This window comes from Ipomoea nil, unplaced genomic scaffold, assembly GCF_001879475.1.
Source record: "Ipomoea nil cultivar Tokyo-kokei standard unplaced genomic scaffold, Asagao_1.1 scaffold3256, whole genome shotgun sequence".
NCBI lineage: Eukaryota > Viridiplantae > Streptophyta > Magnoliopsida > Solanales > Convolvulaceae > Ipomoea > Ipomoea nil.
Window position 1 is genome coordinate 499,766 of NW_017619684.1, and position 19,347 is coordinate 519,112.

General features: G+C 40.2%; 2 long non-coding RNA genes across 3 annotated transcripts in view; one reads left to right on the forward strand and one right to left on the reverse strand.

The window, feature by feature from the left end:
* LOC109169205 overlaps window positions 1-19,347 on the reverse strand; it is a 76,628-nt gene that overhangs the window by 11,453 nt on the left and 45,828 nt on the right. The gene's annotated exons all lie outside the window — the stretch shown is intronic.
* LOC109169207 overlaps window positions 1-19,347 on the forward strand; it is a 73,389-nt gene that overhangs the window by 11,276 nt on the left and 42,766 nt on the right. Inside the window, exon 2 of the long non-coding RNA XR_002052201.1 lies at window positions 17,395-17,404. This is a non-coding gene — a long non-coding RNA (uncharacterized LOC109169207). The remainder of the gene's footprint in view (window positions 1-17,394; window positions 17,405-19,347) is intronic.

Genomic DNA, 19,347 nt, shown 5'->3' on the forward strand with positions numbered 1-19,347 from the left:
AAACGATCATTCCACCATTTAATGAAGAGAGAGAAAAGCACTTGAGTGTTTATGGGTGCATTAAATGCACGTCACAATCTTTGTCAGACAGAGTGGGATAGTGGACCATTTTTCTCGGCCACATGATCCCCATTATCAAAACATCTTAACGGTTTGGATTAAAAGATGAAGGTGAAGCGTCTTAGGCACGATTCCAAACCCGAACACAGATAAGATCATCATTACATAAGATTTGTAAGACAAATAGAGTCGAACAAACTTTTTTTTACACAACAAGGGTGCTTTACCCTAGAGATTTATTACACAAAACATACGTAACAGAAACGATTACAATCTCTCGTGCATTAGTGGGCAGGCTAGCCTTCACTCAATGCTACCCTTCTTCTTTCGTGCACGCTCAAGGTACTCTTTCTTTCGGATCTCATGAGCGAAAACTTCAGCGATGAGTGTTTCATGGTCAGCTCCCAGAGTTTCTCTAGAGAGACCTTGTCTCTCCATGTCATCCAGTGCAACCAAAACTTTGGCTTTAGCATTAGCGTACAGTGCACGATACTTCTCTTCATGTTTCAGAAGAGGTGTGAGTTGAACTAGAGAGTAGAACTCTGAGATATCTGGTTCCTTCCCAGAGGGTGAACCTTTCTCAACTGAATATCCAAGATCTCGTTGAGACATTTTTTCAGGCTCAGATAAGCTTTCGGATGAGAGGACCTTTTCTTTTCCTTTATCCATAATTCTAAGAGAATGAATCCATAGATAAGTGGAGAGTCCCATTTAAATAAGGGGGTTGGATTTCTCAAAAGATGTGTCCGAAAGACTTGACCAAGGCACGCTTTAGAGAATATATTCTTTTCGAAGAAAGTTGTCCTTGATTCAAGACAATAGACAGATGATAAATAAGACACACAAAGATTCGTTCAAGAGAGAACCAGAGCCAACACACTTTTATTATTCATGATACCAAGAGAAGAAAATACATGGATACAGAATCAGAAAGTTCACTTTTTCTTCCTCTCGTCTTTCTTGACTTTAGATGACTCAGGTTTATCCTTTTTCAGCTTTCCCAACATTTGCTTGTACCACTTCCCGGTACGTGGGAAGTTGGAACCGGATGAGGACTCAGGTTCTTCCTCTTTATCATATTTCTCTTTCCAATCCCCTTGTTCCAGAAAAGCCATATAGTCTCGATCATACCATTTGCTGGGATCTTCTGGGATGGCCTCATTAGGGTCTTTTAAACCCCTTTCCTCACTTTCAGATTCAACAATAAAGCCAGCCATCTCATCATATAGAAGAGATGAGTCTGAGTCAGAGAGAAGATCTATAGGAGCTTGTGGGCTATTACCCGGATACAAGTCGCCTTGTTCCTCTCGGAGGCGTCTAGCAGCCTCTCGTAGTTTGCGAGAGTCACCTCTTGTGAAACGTTTCTTAGGAGACATGTTAGAGAAGGGGATAAAGAAACTGTGAATAATTCACTTCCTTTTATAGCAGAAGTTCCACAAAGCTCATGTAACTGTTATGCATGTTTTTCAACATATCAATAAATGCTCATAAATATAGTCAAGGAGTTATCGATTTCAGGTGAGACTTTGACTGTTAATCCGATTCTTCGTACAGCTCGGACTCCAAGGAACTTAAAAGTCATGTAACTCATAATAACTTATGGCCCCTTTTTGACCAGATTAAGCATGAGATAAATGCGTCCATAAGATTTATGAATTTTCCTGTGACTTTGGGCAAGAAACAGACAAAGATAAGCATAGTCAAGAAATGCATTCATTCAAAGAGAGAAAAGATGACATCTTTATTAGATCACAAAGGACAGAGAGAAGAGGATTCCAGGTCACGAGGGTACAGCACACATCAACTTAAAGAAACCGATAGGGCACGTGAAGTTCCAGACGAGTCATCTCTTCGGTCACATCAGCCAGATTTGCCTTCTTTGCATATTCATCCAGCTCCTCAAGTGAGAGAGTGGGTTCGGATGGCTGTGTTGAGGACCAAGAGTGAACCATAGTGAAATCTTCATAAGATTGATCACTAGGTGGGGGAACTTCAGGAATGGGATACCAGCGAAAGGTAGGTGTTGATGTTGAATTCTTGTTAGAGCTCTTCAGCACCATGATTCTTTCATTAGCAAGTCGTCTGGCTTGTTCTAGGTGGTATTCCTTCTTGGCCCTGGATTCGTTGACCAGATTGTCAAGAATCTCCTTTTCTTTTTGTGTTGCTGTGTTGGGCATGGTATAGGTTACATTGACCATCTCCCCATCTTCTTCCAATTTGATGATAGTGGCATTTGGTAGCTTGCTGGCCTCTTGCAGATGATGCCTTAGGCGAGTGGCTCTTTTCTCAGCTTCATCCATCTTTCCTTTCCCTTTGTCCATCTCTGCAAGCTTTTTCTTAGAGAGTAGAGAGTGAGTGAAGCTTATGCATAGAGATATCAATTTATACGCAATGAGATATCGTGTGTATCTAACTGAAATCTTTTGGATACTGACACCATATTTTCATGTTGGTTACGATATCAAAAGCAATATAGAAAGATAACGTCATTTATTGAAAGACATAATAAGATAACACCACAATTTTGAACAGAAATTGAACAAAATCAATTAGATTTTCCTTTTCTTGCTGCTTGCGGTGGACTTGAGTGGCGAGGGCATCTTAGGAGGAGTGCTTGAAGGCGAGTAATCAAAACTGTCGCTTCATTCCAGCACACTATCTTCCTTGGCATATCCAATAGAATTGCCGACAGATGGGAACAACTCTTTTGATTCCTTATCTGTTGGGACACGGAGAAGGCTTTGGATCTGTTGAGAGTGTTCCAGAAATTTGTTCACCTCTTCCTCCGTTATAAGACGGTCATTGAGAATTTCACTCTTTCCTCCATGTGTTTCCGTGATTGTTCTTTCGCTACCTGTACTCATATCTGCGCATGCAAAGACAAACACTAGAATTTTTTGTTAGTTAAGGAATTTTAACCATGTAGTGTTCCTCATTTATAAAGATCCTTGCGTGTAAGGGTGGATCAAATCTTTTGAAGATCAAGAGCAAGAATCTTTGCAGATTTGATTCTCTAGACTTTATGTCATTTCAATCATTCCGATTTCATGCCTTAGAGAGGAGAATCTTGTCTCACTTAGAGGTTTAGTGAGTATATCCGCAAGTTGATCATCAGCATTGACATATTCAAGAGATATGTCTTTCTTCTCAACATGATCACGAATGAAGTGGTATTTGATGTCAATGTGCTTAGTCCGAGAGTGTAAGACAGGATTATGTGTAATGGCTATTGCACTTGTGTTATCACATTTAATGCTCACTTCTCGTGCATTTATGCCATAATCTCTCAATTGGTGTCTCATCCATAAAATTTGAGCACAACAGCTTCCGGTTGCTATGTATTCGGCCTCAGCCGTACTTGTAGCAATTGAGTGTTGCTTCTTGCTAAACCAAGATACAATTCTTCCTCCTAGGAACTGACAGGTTCCTGAGGTACTTTTCTGATCAATTCGACAACCTGCGAAGTCTGCATCTGAGTATCCAATTAGATCAAATGATCCTTCTTTCGGATACCAGAGTCTGACACTTTGCGTACCCTTAAGATATCTTAGTATCTTTTTAGTTGCGCTTAAGTGACTTTCTTTCGGCTTGGCTTGAAAGCGAGCACATACACCAACAGCAAACGAAATGTCAGGTCTGCTTGCTGTTAGGTATAGGAGAGAGCCAATAATGCCTCGAAAGTTTTTCTGATCAACATCTTTTCCTTCATTGTCAACATCCATTCTAAGGGATGTGCTCATTGGAATTTTGACGGAACTTTTTCCATCAATGCCAAATTTTCAGATTAAATCCTTGGTATATTTGGCTTGATTTATAAATATTCCGTCTGGGCATTGTTTGACTTGTAAGCCCAGAAAATAGTTCAGTTCTCCCATCATACTCATTTCAAATTTTCCCTTCATGAGATTGGAGAACTTTTCACATAGAACAGGATTCGTGCTTCCGAAGATAATGTCATCAACGTATATTTGAACTAATAGGATATGATCATTATCTTTTATACGAAAGAGTGTTTTGTCAACCACTCCTTTCGCGAAGCCACAGTTGATGAGAAAGTATGAAAGAGTATCATACCATGCTCGTGGGGCTTGCATTAAGCCATATAGAGCCTTTTTGAGATGATATACTTTCTCAAGATCATTATTGATTGCAAAACCGGGTGGTTGTTCAACATACACTTCTTCTTCAAGAAGTCCATTTAAGAAAGCATTCTTGACATCCATTTGATAAACTTTGAAATTCTTGTAGGCTGCAAAAGCTAGGAATATTCGTATGGCCTCCAATCTAGCTACAGGGGCAAAGGTTTCATCAAAATCAATTCCTTCTTCTTGGCAATACCCCTTAGCAACAAGACGAGCTTTGTTCCTAACAATAAGCCCATCTTCACTCATTTTGTTTCTAAACACCCATTTGGTTCCAATGACGTTTTGATGTGATGGTCTTGGTACAAGTTCCCATACCTCATTTCGTTCAAACTGATGGAGCTCTTCTTGCATAGCTATTACCCAGTCAGGATCACTTAGGCCTTCTTCTATAGATTTTGGTTCCATTTGTGACAAGAAGCATGCCATCATACTTTCGTGCAATGAGGCTCTTGTTCTCACACCTTCTTGTACATTTCCAATGACCTGATTTGATGGATGATCTCTTAACCACCTAAGGTCTGGTTCAAAAGCATCTTGTTGATTTTGAGCATCCATTTCTGGAATATATGGTAGATCAATGTATATCATTGGTTCAGATATAGTGGTGCTTGAAGGATTATTCTGTTGAGTTCCATCCTTTTCTTGAGATGCAGTTTCGGGTTCTGAGATTTTTGGCTGATACTTTATGTAAGACGAAAGTATATCTTCTTCGTCCGAGATATCTTCGTCAACAGGTTGCTGAGGACTTTGACTTGAAATAATTGATGTTTTGCATCCAGATGGATTCTTCTCGGATCGTTCATCAAACTTGACATGAATAGATTCCTCAATAATCATAGTTCGTTTGTTTAGAACTCTGAATGCCTTGCTCACGGAGGAGTAGCCCATGAATAGTCCTTCATCAGCTCTTTCGTCAAAAGCCCTTAGGTGATTCTTTCCGTTGTTGTGTATGAAGCACCTGCAACCAAAGAAATGAAAATAACCAATACTAGGAGTTTTACCTTTCCACAGCTCATACGGTGTCTTGTTGTGAGATTTGTTGATCAAGGATCTATTTTGTGTATAGCATGCCGTGTTTATGGCTTCGGCCCAAAATCTCTTTGGTAGACCTGAGTACGAGATCATCGTTCGTGCAGCTTCTTTCAAGGTTCTGTTTCTCCTTTCGGCTACTCCGTTTTGCTGAGGAGTTCGTGCTGCCGAGAGCTGATGAAAGATGCCATTTTGTGCACAAAATTCCTTTATCACTTTGTTGACAAATTCCGTTCCCTGATCTGACCTTATTCGAATTATTTTGACCTCATTTTCTGTTTGAAGTTGCCTCAAAAGATTTGGAAGAACTGTTTCTGTTTCGTTCTTCTTCTTCAAGAAAAGCACCCATGTATATCTTGTGTAGTCATCTACCACGACAAGAGTATACTTTCTTCCACTCAAACTTGCTGGATCTACTGGTCCAAAAAGGTCCATGTGTAGAAGACTTAAAGATCGAGAATTTGCTTCTACATCTTTTGACTTGAACGATGACTTGAGTTGCTTTCCTTTTTGACATGCATCACATATTTTATCTTTCGTGTAAGATACTTCTGGTAAACCTCTCATGAGATTTCTTTTGGCAAGCTTATTTATCGTCTTCATGTTCAGATGGCTTAGCTTGTTGTGCCATTCTTGATTGAGATCTGCATTACTTTTAGCCACAAGACTAACATTAGCGTTAGAAGAATTTAGAGATATTACATACATATTCTTCTTTCGTTGACCCGTTAGAGCTGTCTTGCCATCCTTCATGTTCATGATTTTGCACTCATCTTTGAAGAATTCTACTTTGTATCCTTTGTCGCAGAATTGACTTGTGCTTAGGAGATTGAACTTCAGTCCTTCAACATAAGAGACATATTGTATAGTTATTCCCTTTTTGATGATGTCCCCTTTTCCACGAGTCTTGGCAATGTTTTCTCCTCCAAAGATAACTTTGGGTCCATCTACATCTATAAAGTTGCTCAATATTGTTTTATCACCAGTCATATGTCTTGAGCATCCACTATCAACATACCATATGACCTGTTTTTCCTGCATCAAAGATTATGTGTTTTTAGGTACCCATTGAGTTTCGGGTCCTTGAGGGTTAGCAGTTAATTTTGGAACCCACATCAACCTAGAGTGCCCACGACTCATCCTTGGTCCTCTATATCCATTAGATATACGATAATCGTAATGGATGCTGGCAAAGACCTTAGCATTATATTTCTTTCGTTGGTCTTCCTGAGGAAGGTTCTCATAATACTTGAGATGATTGGTTTGTTTACGCAGATGAACCTTTTCAAACACTGCTCTAGAAAGAGGTTCTGGGTAGTCAAACCAATCTTCTTCTGATGGCCCAGTCCATCCATTGCCATACCCAGATCTTTTGAAGGATCTTTCGGGTTGTCTGATTTGTCCGTTCATTGAGATTCCTTGAGTAGGATTCTTTCGTGTGAATTTCGGACGATATTGCCTCTGGTTAACATTCGTCTTTCTATTGGATTGAGCATTCCAGTTAAGTTGACCCCTTTTATGGTGTAGATTTTGTCTATTGCCATTTGGTCCATTCCTTCTTACATAAACTTGTCTAGGATTGCCATTACTGAATTTCTTCTTTCCAGATTCCACAATTCGTTGTACAGCCTTTCCTTTCGGTTGGCTTGTCGATTGTGGTGTTTCGACATTGTTAATTACCATCATAGGCTCAGACACCTGGGTGGGTCCTTGAACAAATGCAGTAACGAAGCTTTCGTGTGAATATGCATTTGTGGACTTGTTAAAACCAATTCCAGTTTTCTCCCCAGGCAGTCTGGATTCATTCATCATTCTATCCATTAAATTGGATGAACTATTGAATCTACCCAAGACTTCAAGCAGTTCTTGCTCTCTCTTCTCTTTTGTTGTGCATTGCTCCTTTAGAGCGAGAACATCTTTCTCAAGCTGCTCCTTAGCAATGACTAGCATATTGTTCTCAATACGAACTTGCTTTAATTCATTATAGCTAGTCATGAGCCGAGAGTTCTCCTCCTTGAGTTTGGAGTAAGTGCTATTTATCTTCTTAAACCTCCTTATCATTTCGGTGATAGATTCACTGGAGGTTTGACTTGCTACAGAACTTGACTCAGCTGAATAACAAGAAGAAGAATGAGAGTTTACCTCTTCTTCATCTGCCATGAGGCACAATTCGTCTGATTCTTGACTAAACAGACACAGCAATCCTTTCTCCTCATCACTATTTTCGTCTTCTGAGCTCGAGCTTGAGGAGCTACTTTCGGATGCAACTGTGTCAGAAGTTTCGGTTACTACCATTGCTTTCCTTCTTCCTTCATTTCTGGAGTTTGATGATTCAGGCTTGTCGCCCCTTTTATATCTTTCTCCAGTCTCTTTTGAGGGACTTGTGGTAGTGTTTTTATCTTGATGCTTGCTCACTATAGGATGGGGACAATTCGCCTTGAAGTGTCCTGGCTTTCGGCAATTGTAGCACAGTAGCTGCGAGTCAGTGGTTTCGGTTTTTGAGGTTTGAGGGAAGTTCTCGTGCCTCTTTCGGTGACCCGATCGTTGTGAATCTTGAAAGTTGTTCTTTCTCATGAACCTTTTCATTTTTATGACAAATAGTGCATATTGTTCATCAGATAAAAAATCACAAGAGTTAGATTTCGACCTGCTGGATGTTAATGCTGATTGGTTTGCCACGAGAGCAATGTTTCTTGTTTCTGGTTCTTCGGCATCTTTCGATTCATGTTCGAACTCATATGCTTTGAGATCACTGAAAATTTTGGTCGTGCTTGTTGTTTTCATATCTCGGTTATCCCTCATTGCAATAACCTTCATTTCCCATGACTTTGGTAATCCACGAAAGATCTTCAGATTCATCTCCTTCTCAGTTAGTTCTTTTTCGAGGTCTGACAGATCTCCCATCAGTCTGGTGAATCTGAGTTCCATATCCATGATTGTTTCATTTGGCAGCATTTTGAAGTCTTCAAATTTCTTCATGGCCATCGTCAGTTTGTTGTCTTTTTCTTGCTCGTCTCCTTCTCCCAAACTCATTAGGACATTCCATACTTCCATGGCATTTTGACATTTTCTGACTCTGGGAAACAGTGAATCATCCAGGGAGTTGTAGAGAATATTTCTTGCCACATTATCCAAATTTGCTCTTGTTCTTTCGTCTGTGGTATACTGCTCTTTCGGCTTAGGTATCATCTGTGCAGCTCCTGCTCCTTGTGCGGCTGCTTGTGCATTCGCCATCATCACCGTGATTGGTCCGGTTGTTATGACATCCCACATTTCATCATGAATAGAGCATAGGAGAGCCTGCATTCTCAACTTCCAGTCATCAAATTTTGCAAGGCTAAAGGCAAGTTGTTTAGAGCGACGTGCATGTTCCTTTTCCATTTTTGACAAAAGTCGTGCAAAGAAAAATATGCAAGCTTTTCAAGATAATTTTGAAATGGGATCTACCAGGCAGTAAACGCAAAAGCCTTTACCGTTCAAGGTATTGGCTCTGATACCACTTGTTGGTCCCAATAGAATGTAATGAGAGTCTAGAGGGGGGGTGAATAGACTCTTTTCGTGAAATGCCCTAAAAGACACCTTTCGGTGTTTTGGCGCAGCGGATAAGATAGATTAGTTATAAAAGCTTTGCACGAGTTTACTTGATTAGGAAGACTCTCGGTAAGGAGATAAATGAAATGATATGAAAGCATAAAATAAATGCGTAAGTAAAGAGATAGGAGGGACACGAGATTTTATAGTGGTTCGGCTAAACGTTGCCTACTCCACTCTTCTTCCACAACTGCTGGAAGGATTGCACTATCACTCTTTAGTACAATTACACAAAGACTTCCTTGATCACTAAGCCGGACAGCTTTCGTAGGTTTTTCAACTCCTCAAGTTTACTCCGCCTCTATCAACTTCTTCTCCTGAGTTGAGGTTGGTAGAAAAATAATTTCTTGATTTCTCCAACGATGAAGTCTTGACTGCGTGAGATGATTGCTTCGAACAAATGCAAGACGTCCTTTAAGGTGTAAGAAAATGATCAATGATCTTCTTCAAGTAACTTAGCACCTTAAGAACTGGTTCACAAAAGCTTTTGGGGATTTGAGAAATTTCAAGAGCTTTCGTAAATAAGTAAGTCGAGTGATAATGAACCAGCACCTTCTTAGTTGATGAAGGTGGGTTTATATAGGTGATGAAAATTCATCCGTTGGAGGGAGATGAAATTTTCGAACCTTTTAACCATTAGACAAGGACCGGGAAGCCTCATGCATTAAATGCTCCATTAATGCGGTGGTACTTTATAGCCGTTTGAAGGTATGGGAGGCATTAGGGTTTTGTCTTTTAGCTTCAGAAGATGGTACACCCTCATTTAATGCTCCTTGGTAATCGAGTGCCTTATTGAGGTCCTTAATGTCCTAGGATGTTGTCAAATCAGACAGAGAGGACATTCTTCTTGTCGTTGATGAGAAAGAATGCTTGTTGAGATTTTCTTGAAAGGTCTGTCATTTCGTTGACAACTTCTGCTTTACTTTCGTTGCTGTGGATCATGTCTTGAGTCTTCTTTCATCTTGGACACCCTATCAACTACACATAACTCATTTTCGTGTGTTTGTCTAGCTTAACACGAATTACATGAGAGTTACGGCAACTCTCGTCTAGGACGAAAGTAGCGATTGAAAATTTTAAGAGTTAGGGGTCTACTTTCTACGTTACATTGGTATCATCAAAATCCTAATACAAAGTTTCTAACATCCTCCAACCGCACTCCATGGCCCATGATAAGGCCTCTTTTATATATAGTCATAGCTTCCGCAAGATGTGGGTCTTGAAGGCAATGAACAACATGATTCCAAGCAGCCACAAACTCACAAAGCCCATTATGCACCACAGCCGCCACCCTCCCCCCCCCCCCCCCTGTCCGAAAAAATAGCAGCATCGACATATATACAATGGACATCCTCAGCCAGGGCTGTAACATTGGACATCCTCAGCCAGGGCAATAACATTGGAAGCAAACAATGTATAATTTTGATATTTAATTACAAGATAATATAAAAAGAAGACAATAGACAATGTAGTGAATATAATAAATTAATAAATTTGAAGGTAATGAATCTTTGAATTGTAGAAAATAAAGATAATATAACTAATGAAATTATATCTCTTTTAATTTTTTATAATGAATAATTTTTTAAATAAATGCATTATAGACATCTAATTCTAAATTAATTAAATGCATATATATATATATATATATATATATATATATATATATATATATATATATATATATATATATATATATATATATATATATATATATATATATATATATATATATAGAAAAGCGCTCATATGCGGCGGGGTCTTACGGTGCGGCGGTGCGGTCAAATTCCAGAATACACCAACAGTGTTAACAGTATGCACCAACAGTGTAATAAAAACACACCCCAATGAAATGTAATAAAACATCACAAAATACACCACAGACTCAAAAAAAACACCATATAACTCACCACCCCCAATGGTGTATTTCCGAACAGTGTATGGTGTTTTTACTCACACCTAATGGTGTGTGTTTGGTGATGCAGGGCTCTGTTTACTCTGTTTTGTGTGGTGTATTTCCTAACGTTGATGGTGCATATTTGGTGAACTATTGGTGTTGCCGCACCGTAAGAAATAACCGCACCGTAAGACACTGCCGCACCTGAACCCGCCTCTATATATATATATATATATATATATATATATATATATATATATATATATATATATATATATATATATGTTGTTCAAGTATAATAAAAACCATATGTAATAATGTAATAATAATAGCAAAACTACATACAAAATAAAATTGAAATTAAAAAAAAAAATACGACAAAGGGATCCCCTTTGTAAATGATATGAGATCATTTTGATCCAAATGATCCCCATCGAAAATGTTTGGAAAGAGGACCCCTTGAGGTCCTCTATATAAGGGGAGCAATGGTCCTCTTACAAACATAATAATTGTTTGCCCATCAATGTGGGCAAGTATTGAGAATTGCTTGCCCTTCAACGTGGAAGTATTGAGAAGTCAAAAGGCTCTTATTATTTAAGATAAGAAGCCTTAGCTTAATGACTTCTTATTTTAGTTTTTTTCTTCTTCTTATTTTAATTTTTTTTAGAAAATATTTTTCTTTTAAATGTTCGGCTTGTTGGTCCCGAAAGGGTGGCGAGAAGTCTAGAGGGGGGGGGGGGGGGGGAGTAAAAAGACTTCTCTAACTTTTTCAAATCTTTCGCAAAACACTCAGGGCAATTAACACTTTGATAATTTTAACTCTAAGTAACAAGCATCGTCAACAAGATAAACAACTTAGAGTGTGCAACGGAATAGGTAGCAGTAAAGTGTTATGCTTAATAGTGTGGTGCTCAAAGAGAGATTCTAAACATGCAACACGTTAGAAACACTTAATATGGTTCAAAGATAATGTACGCAAAGTTTGGCTCGCATGCAAACGTGGGAACTATCAAACCCAGACAGATAAAGATATGCGATAAATCGTAATCGGGTTAGTTCTTAGTTAGAATAAGCATGCACAAAGCATATGAGCAGTAAGTAAATAAGAGAGAGAGATTTATAGTGGTTCAGAGGTGGTGTAATCCTCCTAGTCCACTCTTCTCCTTTCACTCCAAGGAGAAAATTCACTATTCTTCGATCACCCAGATACAATAGTGAATAAGTGCCCAGTGACACTTCTCCGGGTGCTTCGCACAAATTTTAATAATTTTTCTCGACACTTCGATCACCCAGATACACTCGTTGCCGTTTCTTGAATTTTGTAGCCTCCAAAATTTTAATAAGTTCGGCGCGACATGCTTGATATTTCTTGTCCTTCATAAATGCTCTAACATGTCAAGTTGATCAAATAATTTTATCTGTTGATTCTTGCTTGAGTATAAAATAATTTCTCCGCAAATCAGCCTTCTTCGAGCGTCTCCGGTTCCATCGTAAAAACTTGATGTTCAGATGAAAATATATCAGATATTTTCTCCTTTATGATCCTTGTAAAATAATGTACTGGAACCTCTGTAAAAAAAAACTTCATAGTTGTTCAGGGTGAGATGCTCTGTTTCGATTTCAAGCTTGGTCCACCATACTTGGTGTGTTTCTCCAACTGGTGCATGGCTCTTGTGAGACTTGTGCATTTCCTTACTTAGTCTCCATTTTAGCTAGTCTCTCAGCTGGTCTCCCAATTAGTCTCCGAGCTTTAGCTAGTCTCCAATACACTCAAGCTAGTCTCCCATACGGTCCAATACACTTGAGCTAGTCTCCATTTTAAGCTAGTCTCCCATACGGTCCAATAAACTTGAGCTAGTCTCCCATACGGTTTGATATACTTTGAGCTAGTCTCCCATACGGTATACGGTCCAATATACTTGAGCTAGTCTCTCATACTGTCCAAATTAGTCTCCCAAGCAAGTTAAAAATGCTTCACTTAAGATTCAAAACTTAGGATCACTTAGCATAACTCACACACGTTTCTTCCAACTCTTCTAACATGGTTCTTAATGACTTATCCGCAACATAATTATGTTAAGCTATAATCCCGCTTAACATCTAAAATCAAATTATGATTTTCCAAACTTGTACATGGGTTGCATGATATAGGTGCACCATACTCCGTAGACTAAGACTGACTCAAATAGAATAAAATTGGGGACTAGATTTTTCAAAAATACATTCGGGTCATCAAAATTTACAATATATTCCTAACAATTTCCCCCTTTTTGATGATGCCGAAACTTATACCCAAGTCATTTTGGCTTTGTCAATTTTGAAAAATAATTTCTTTTTAATGCTTTTATTTCGACTAGCCAATTGACGGGTTTAACAAAAATTGTGACTTAGAGATTTTAAAATTTGGACAACTTAAACGTATATATGAGACTTTGACCGTGGGGTGTTCAATTTTCCTTTTAGCTTGAATTTTTCTTCCCCCTAAATTTTATATTCTCATTTTATACGTGTTACAAAATTAATTCTAAGTCCAAATTAAAATCTTGTGACATAAGAACACAAAATAAATTAACTAAGACTCACTTAGTATGGTACGAAATATTGTCATCATGCAATTTTGACCCATTTTTAGCTTAGCATAGATATGATATCAAGGAGTAATGTGCTAGCTAAAATAATTTATACACCAAAAATTTTGTTTGTCAATCAAGTTTGTTACCTCCCTTTCAACTTGGCATTGATGAAGTCTCTTAACTTCTTGAAATCCTTCTCTAACCCTTTGTGTTGATAGGGTGCGGTCACTTGTCCGGTGACATAGTTGCCGTACGCTTCTCTAATGTTGTTTCCTTTCAATACCCCTGCTTCGTGCCAAAAAATACATTCATCAAATGTTCGGCCGTCACACATTTGCTCACTACGGTGTCCGAACTCCGTTTGAAGCTCTTGCAATTTTTGAATCCTTGTAGCAATTGGCTTCGGCATTGGTGGCATTGGAGCAATCGGCGTAGGTGGCAACACTCCGTGAGAGGTAAAACTCGGGTTTGGGCAAGTTCCTCTAAGGTAATCTATCATGCTCACTCGGCTTGGAGCTCTTGGTGATGTCGGTCGAATGAGCTCAACTAATGGTCCTCTTGGAGCTCTTGGTTGTGTGTAGGCATAAGCTTGTGGCACAAAATGACGTGCTAATCCTTCCCCCTTTTCGGCAGCATCCATGAACTTTTGAAAGCTTTTGGTGGAGGAATCTTGCTTGTCACGAACTCCTTCAAGAAGATCCATGTTGATACGTGATTGTTGAAGTAATCCTTGCACTTGTTGTTCCAAAAGTTTGAGCCTCGAAGTAGTATCGGACCCATGCTTTCCCATTTCATTGAACAACTTCATCACATCATTCTTCAACTCATTCTTTGCCGTGTCAATTTCGGTCTTTAATAGGCCTTGCCTATTAAACAATTGTAGAACCCGATCCACCATTTCCTTGTGATATCCATCAAGCTTTGTGTCCATTGCATCCATCTTTGTGCTCAATTCACCCGTAGACTCTTGTAGAATGGCCTTAACATCCTCAACAATTTCTTCCCTTAAGGCTTGAGCATTGAACAATGGTTCACTTTGCACGGGTGGGGTTGGAATCAGCAAAGGGTGTGCAAAATCATCTTGTGGTGTGGTGATCATTATGTCAACAAGGTTGGATTCAGCTTCTTCGGTGTTGTAGCAAAGTAACAAAGTAGACCGATTTCTTGGATGGTCTTGATCATAGAATTCATAAGAGGGTGGCAAAGTAGGCAAGTTCCTTGTTTCATCCAAGTTTAAAGAGATCCCTTGACTTGGTGCATTTCCTTCCTCATGAATGGACCCCGTAACCTCCGTTTCGGGATGTGGAAAGTAAGACTCAAAACTCAAATTTTCATCCCCAAAATTTGCAGGATACGGATCAATCTCCAGGAGCCCTACATCATCATTCCTCGCCAAAGATCCCTCTACGGGTCCTCTTCAGCTATCCTCCAAAGACATAGCGGTTGCCCGGCGAATATCATTGGGATCAATTTCACCTATAGGCACTTCGGTTGTGGCTTCAACCATAACACCTTTTTCGGTTCTCTTCTTCTTAGCAAGCTTGGTCAAAAAGCAAGAATTAATCACCGAAAGATGGGTAGCTCTAGCAAGATCACGTGAGCCTAACCAACTCAACACCAATTCTTCTCTTTCCAAAGTATTTGGCCCTATTGTTTCGGCCAACATGTTATGGTCTCCCAATCTCCATGCTCTCCATTCTAGTGCTCTTTTATACTCCTCCAAAAGTGCACTATCCGCCCCAATTGTTGATATGTTTTCAATATAAAGGAGTAGTATATTAGTTCAGTTTATTTTACTTTATTTTATGTGGTTAGACTTTGTCTGGCTCTGTTAGAGTTAGTCTCCATATTATTAGCATTAGACTTATTCTCCATGTTATTAGCTTAAGAGCTGGTGTACTCAGGCTATTTAAAGCCCTCTTCCTTTTCATAATATCATGGTCACTTACTCTCTCTATATGGTATCCAGAGCCACACTCTAACGAGCAAATTAATTTTTTTTTCCTGCCTTCCTCTAAATGGCTACAACTACAGAGAAACAAGTCATTCAACTCACTGCCCCAGCAAATTTCCCTATTAAATTAACGTCTTCCAACTTTCAAGTTTGGAGAAAGCAGATTCAAGCCTCTCTTATTGGCCTTGATTTACTCGGCTTCATTGACGGCACCTCCCCAGCTCCTGCTCAATTCCGTGATACATCACAAAAGGACCCTAATCCAGAGTACACCACATGGTTTAGACAAGATCAAACCATTCTCAACGCCATTTTAGGGAGCTGCTCCGACACTATCCAACCGCTAATCTCTTCCGCGACATCCTCTGTTATCGCCTGGGAACGATTAACTACAACTTTTGCAAGCTCGTCGCCGTCTCGCATTGTCTCACTAAAAACCAAACTGGCTTCTAATCCTCAAAATGGCCGTCCAGTTGAAGAATATATTGATGAAATGTTCAATATTGCTGAAGCTCTTGCACTTGCTCAAAACCCAATTACTGAGCAAGACCTGGTAATCCACATTCTTACTCAACTCAATGATGACTATGATCACATAGTCCCTGCCCTACGTATACGGCCAGTCCCTATTACATTCTCAGAACTCAAGGACGTGCTCACAGAATTTGAAAGGCAACAGAAGAAGAAAGATGCTGCTAGACAATCGCTGGTTGCTACGGTCAATACCACCCAACGCCAGTCTGGTTTTTCACAAAATAGTCGAAATGCTTACAAGTCCAACCAGAATAATAATGGTCAGCAGTCTTATCAATACCAACGGTCCAACAACTCCAATCAACGGCGCCGAAATGTGGTATGCAAATTCTGTAATTTCAATGGCCATGAAGCTCGCGAATGCCGTAAGCTGCAACGCTTTTTGAGAGACAATAATGTCTCTATAGATGATAGGTTCGGGAGAAATCCCGCAGTGAATACTACAACCATGAACTCTCAGTCGCCATGGTTGTTTGACTCGGGTGCGTCCCATCATGCCACCTCGGACCCTTCTATGCTACAGTCTTTCTCTGAGTATGGTGGACCGGATGAGATCCATTTGGGTGACGGTAATTCTCTGTCTATATCTCACACTGGTAAAACTTCTCTCCCAACTAAAACCCGTCATCTTACTCTATCTAATGTCCTGTGTGTTCCACAACTACAACGCAACTTAGTCTCTATTTCAAAACTCTGCAAATCTAATCATGTATCTGTTGAATTTTTTGACACTCATTTTGTTGTGAAGGATCGGCTCACGGGGGCGCCACTTCTGCACGGGAGGAACGTCCATGATGTGTATAGTGCTCCAGTGTCATCTCCACCTCAAATAAATACAACCAATAAGTCTAGTCTTGCTAGTTGGCATTATACCCTCGGTCACCCGTCCAGCAGAACACTGACTCAAATGCTAAGAAGTGCCAATCTTTCGTTTCGGTCTATTTTGGGTTTTCAATGTAAGTCTTGTCTTAGTAATAAAAGTCATAAATTACCGTTCCATGAAACCACAATGTCAAGTTCGAGACCTCTCGAATTGTTGTACTCGGATGTTTGGAGTACAAAACAACAGTCTGTTGTTCGGTTCCGGTACTATGTGATTTTTGTGGATCATTTTACCAGGTATATATGGCTTTTTCCTCTAGTTAAAAAAATCTGATGTGTATGCTGTTTTCTCTCAATTCAAAAAGCTAGTTGAGAATAAATTCAATCACAGGATACACACCTTGTTTTAAGATAATGGTGGTGAATTCCAAAAATTAAAACCTTTGTTAAGCTCCTGTGGTATATCTCACTTCACTAGCCCACCGCACACACCTGAACATAATGGGATGTCTGAACGTCGACATAGACATATTGTCGACACTGGGTTATCGTTGCTCCATCATGCATCTATGCCCTTAGCCTACTGGTCATATGATTTTCAGACAGCAGTATACCTCATCAATCGAATGCCCACTCCAGTCCTTAAAAATAAATCTCCCTTTCTCACGTTGTTTGGCACTACACCGAACTACTCTAAACTACAGTCGTTTGGGTGTTTGTGTTATCCCTGGCTCAGACCTTACACGAACTCCAAAATCCAACCCCGGTCAAAGCCTTGTGTATTCATAGGTTATTCTACGTCACAATCTGCATACAAGTGTCTTGATCGTATGACAGGACGTGTCTATTTATCCCGTCATGTTCGTTTTGTCTCGTTTGATTTTCCTTTTCAGGCACTATCACAGACGCGGAGTTCCCCGGCAGATGTGGCCAGCACCAAAGGTGACAAGCTTATTCCTTATCATATTTTCTCTTCTATACCAGCTGTACCCATAAACATGTCTCCACCCAAATTCATGTTGACTCACCTGCTGCCTTACATAATCACAATACTCACCCTGATGCCACGCAGTCCCATAACTCCACAAACTTTCAGCCGTCACCTGAACACACTCCCATAATGTCGCAGCCCCCTGTCGCCCATCATCATTCTGCTACCAGTATGCCTTGTTCCAGTCAGCAGCGAAGTCACTCAGTCGACACTCCACAGCATTCGACTGAGTCTTCATCGTCTAGCGCTCAAAATGTGGTGAGTAGCAGTTTGGCCGAGTCAGATATGTCGCCACCTGTAGATGAGACAACTGCAGGAGGTGTCGCACATATGCAAGCTCCTCAAAGTCAACCTCTACGGCGGTCAAGACGTATGAGACTACAAAATCCCAAGTACTTTAATTCTCACTTTGTTAATTTCACAACAAAGCATGACTTGCCTACGTTACTAGAGCCGACCTCTGTAACTCAAGCCCGCAAGTCTCCAGAATGGTGTAATGCTATGGACGACGAATATCAGGCGTTGCTACGGAATAACACGTGGGACTTAGTACCACCCTCGTCTCATACTCCAATTGGGTGTAAGTGGGTTTTCCGAATTAAGCGAAAACCCGATGGGTCTGTTGAACGGTATAAAGCCCGGCTGGTCGCTAAGGGGTATTTACAAGAAGCAGGCAAGACTACTTTGATACATTCAGCCCGGTTACAAAGTCGGCAACGATACGAATTGTTCTGACGCTAGCGTTAGCCTCTAACTGGCCGTTACGACAGTTGGATGTTAACAACGCGTTCTTGCACGGGACCCTGTCAGAAGAGGTATACATGAAACAGCCACCGGGATTTTGTGATCCTGAACGTCCAAAGCATGTGTGCCGTCTGAAAAAGGCGTTGTATGGTTTAAAGCAGGCTCCTCGAGCATGGTATATGGAGTTGTCATCCTTTCTTATTTCTTTTGGTTTTCGAAAATCTCAGGCGGATTACTCTTTATTTATCTATCAAGATGATGATGTTGTTGCATATTTTATGGTGTATGTGGATGATGTGGTTCTAACAGGGAATTCACAGAGTTTCTTGGATCGGTTTGTTACTTCTCTGGCAGCACGGTTTGCACTCAAGGACTTAGGGATGTTGCATCACTTCCTTGGTGTGGAGGTGATATCGACTAAGACTGGTATTTTCCTTTCTCAGGCTGAATACATTACAAACATCCTTAAAGAATTTAGTATGCAAGATGCCAAACCCATTTCTACACCGGGGTCTGCGATTGAACTGCATGGTGCTGACGGTGCGTCTCCTGCTGATAGCACCTTGTACCGTTGCGCGGTTGGACGGTTACAATATCTGGCCATTACTCGACCAGATGTGAGTTTTGTTGTTAATCGGTTGTCTCAGTTTTTGAATTCTCCGTCACTACTACACTGGCAAGGGGTGAAACGGGTGCTGCGTTATCTTAAAGGTACGCTGTGTCATGGTTTATTTTTACGCCGTGGTGTGCAGCTCCATCTCACTGCTTTTTCGGATGCGAGCTGGGGTGGTGTATATGACGGTGGGCGGTCAACTACGGGCTATGTTGTATACTTGGGCTCAAATGTTATCTCTTGGCGGTCTATTCGACAGAAGGTGGTGGCTCATTCATCCACTGAAGCAGAATATAGAGCCCTGGCAAATGTTGCGGCAGAAGTTGTGTGGGTACAGAATTTGCTACTCGATCTTGGGGTACGGCTCACTAGGCCACCATTATTGCGTTGTGAC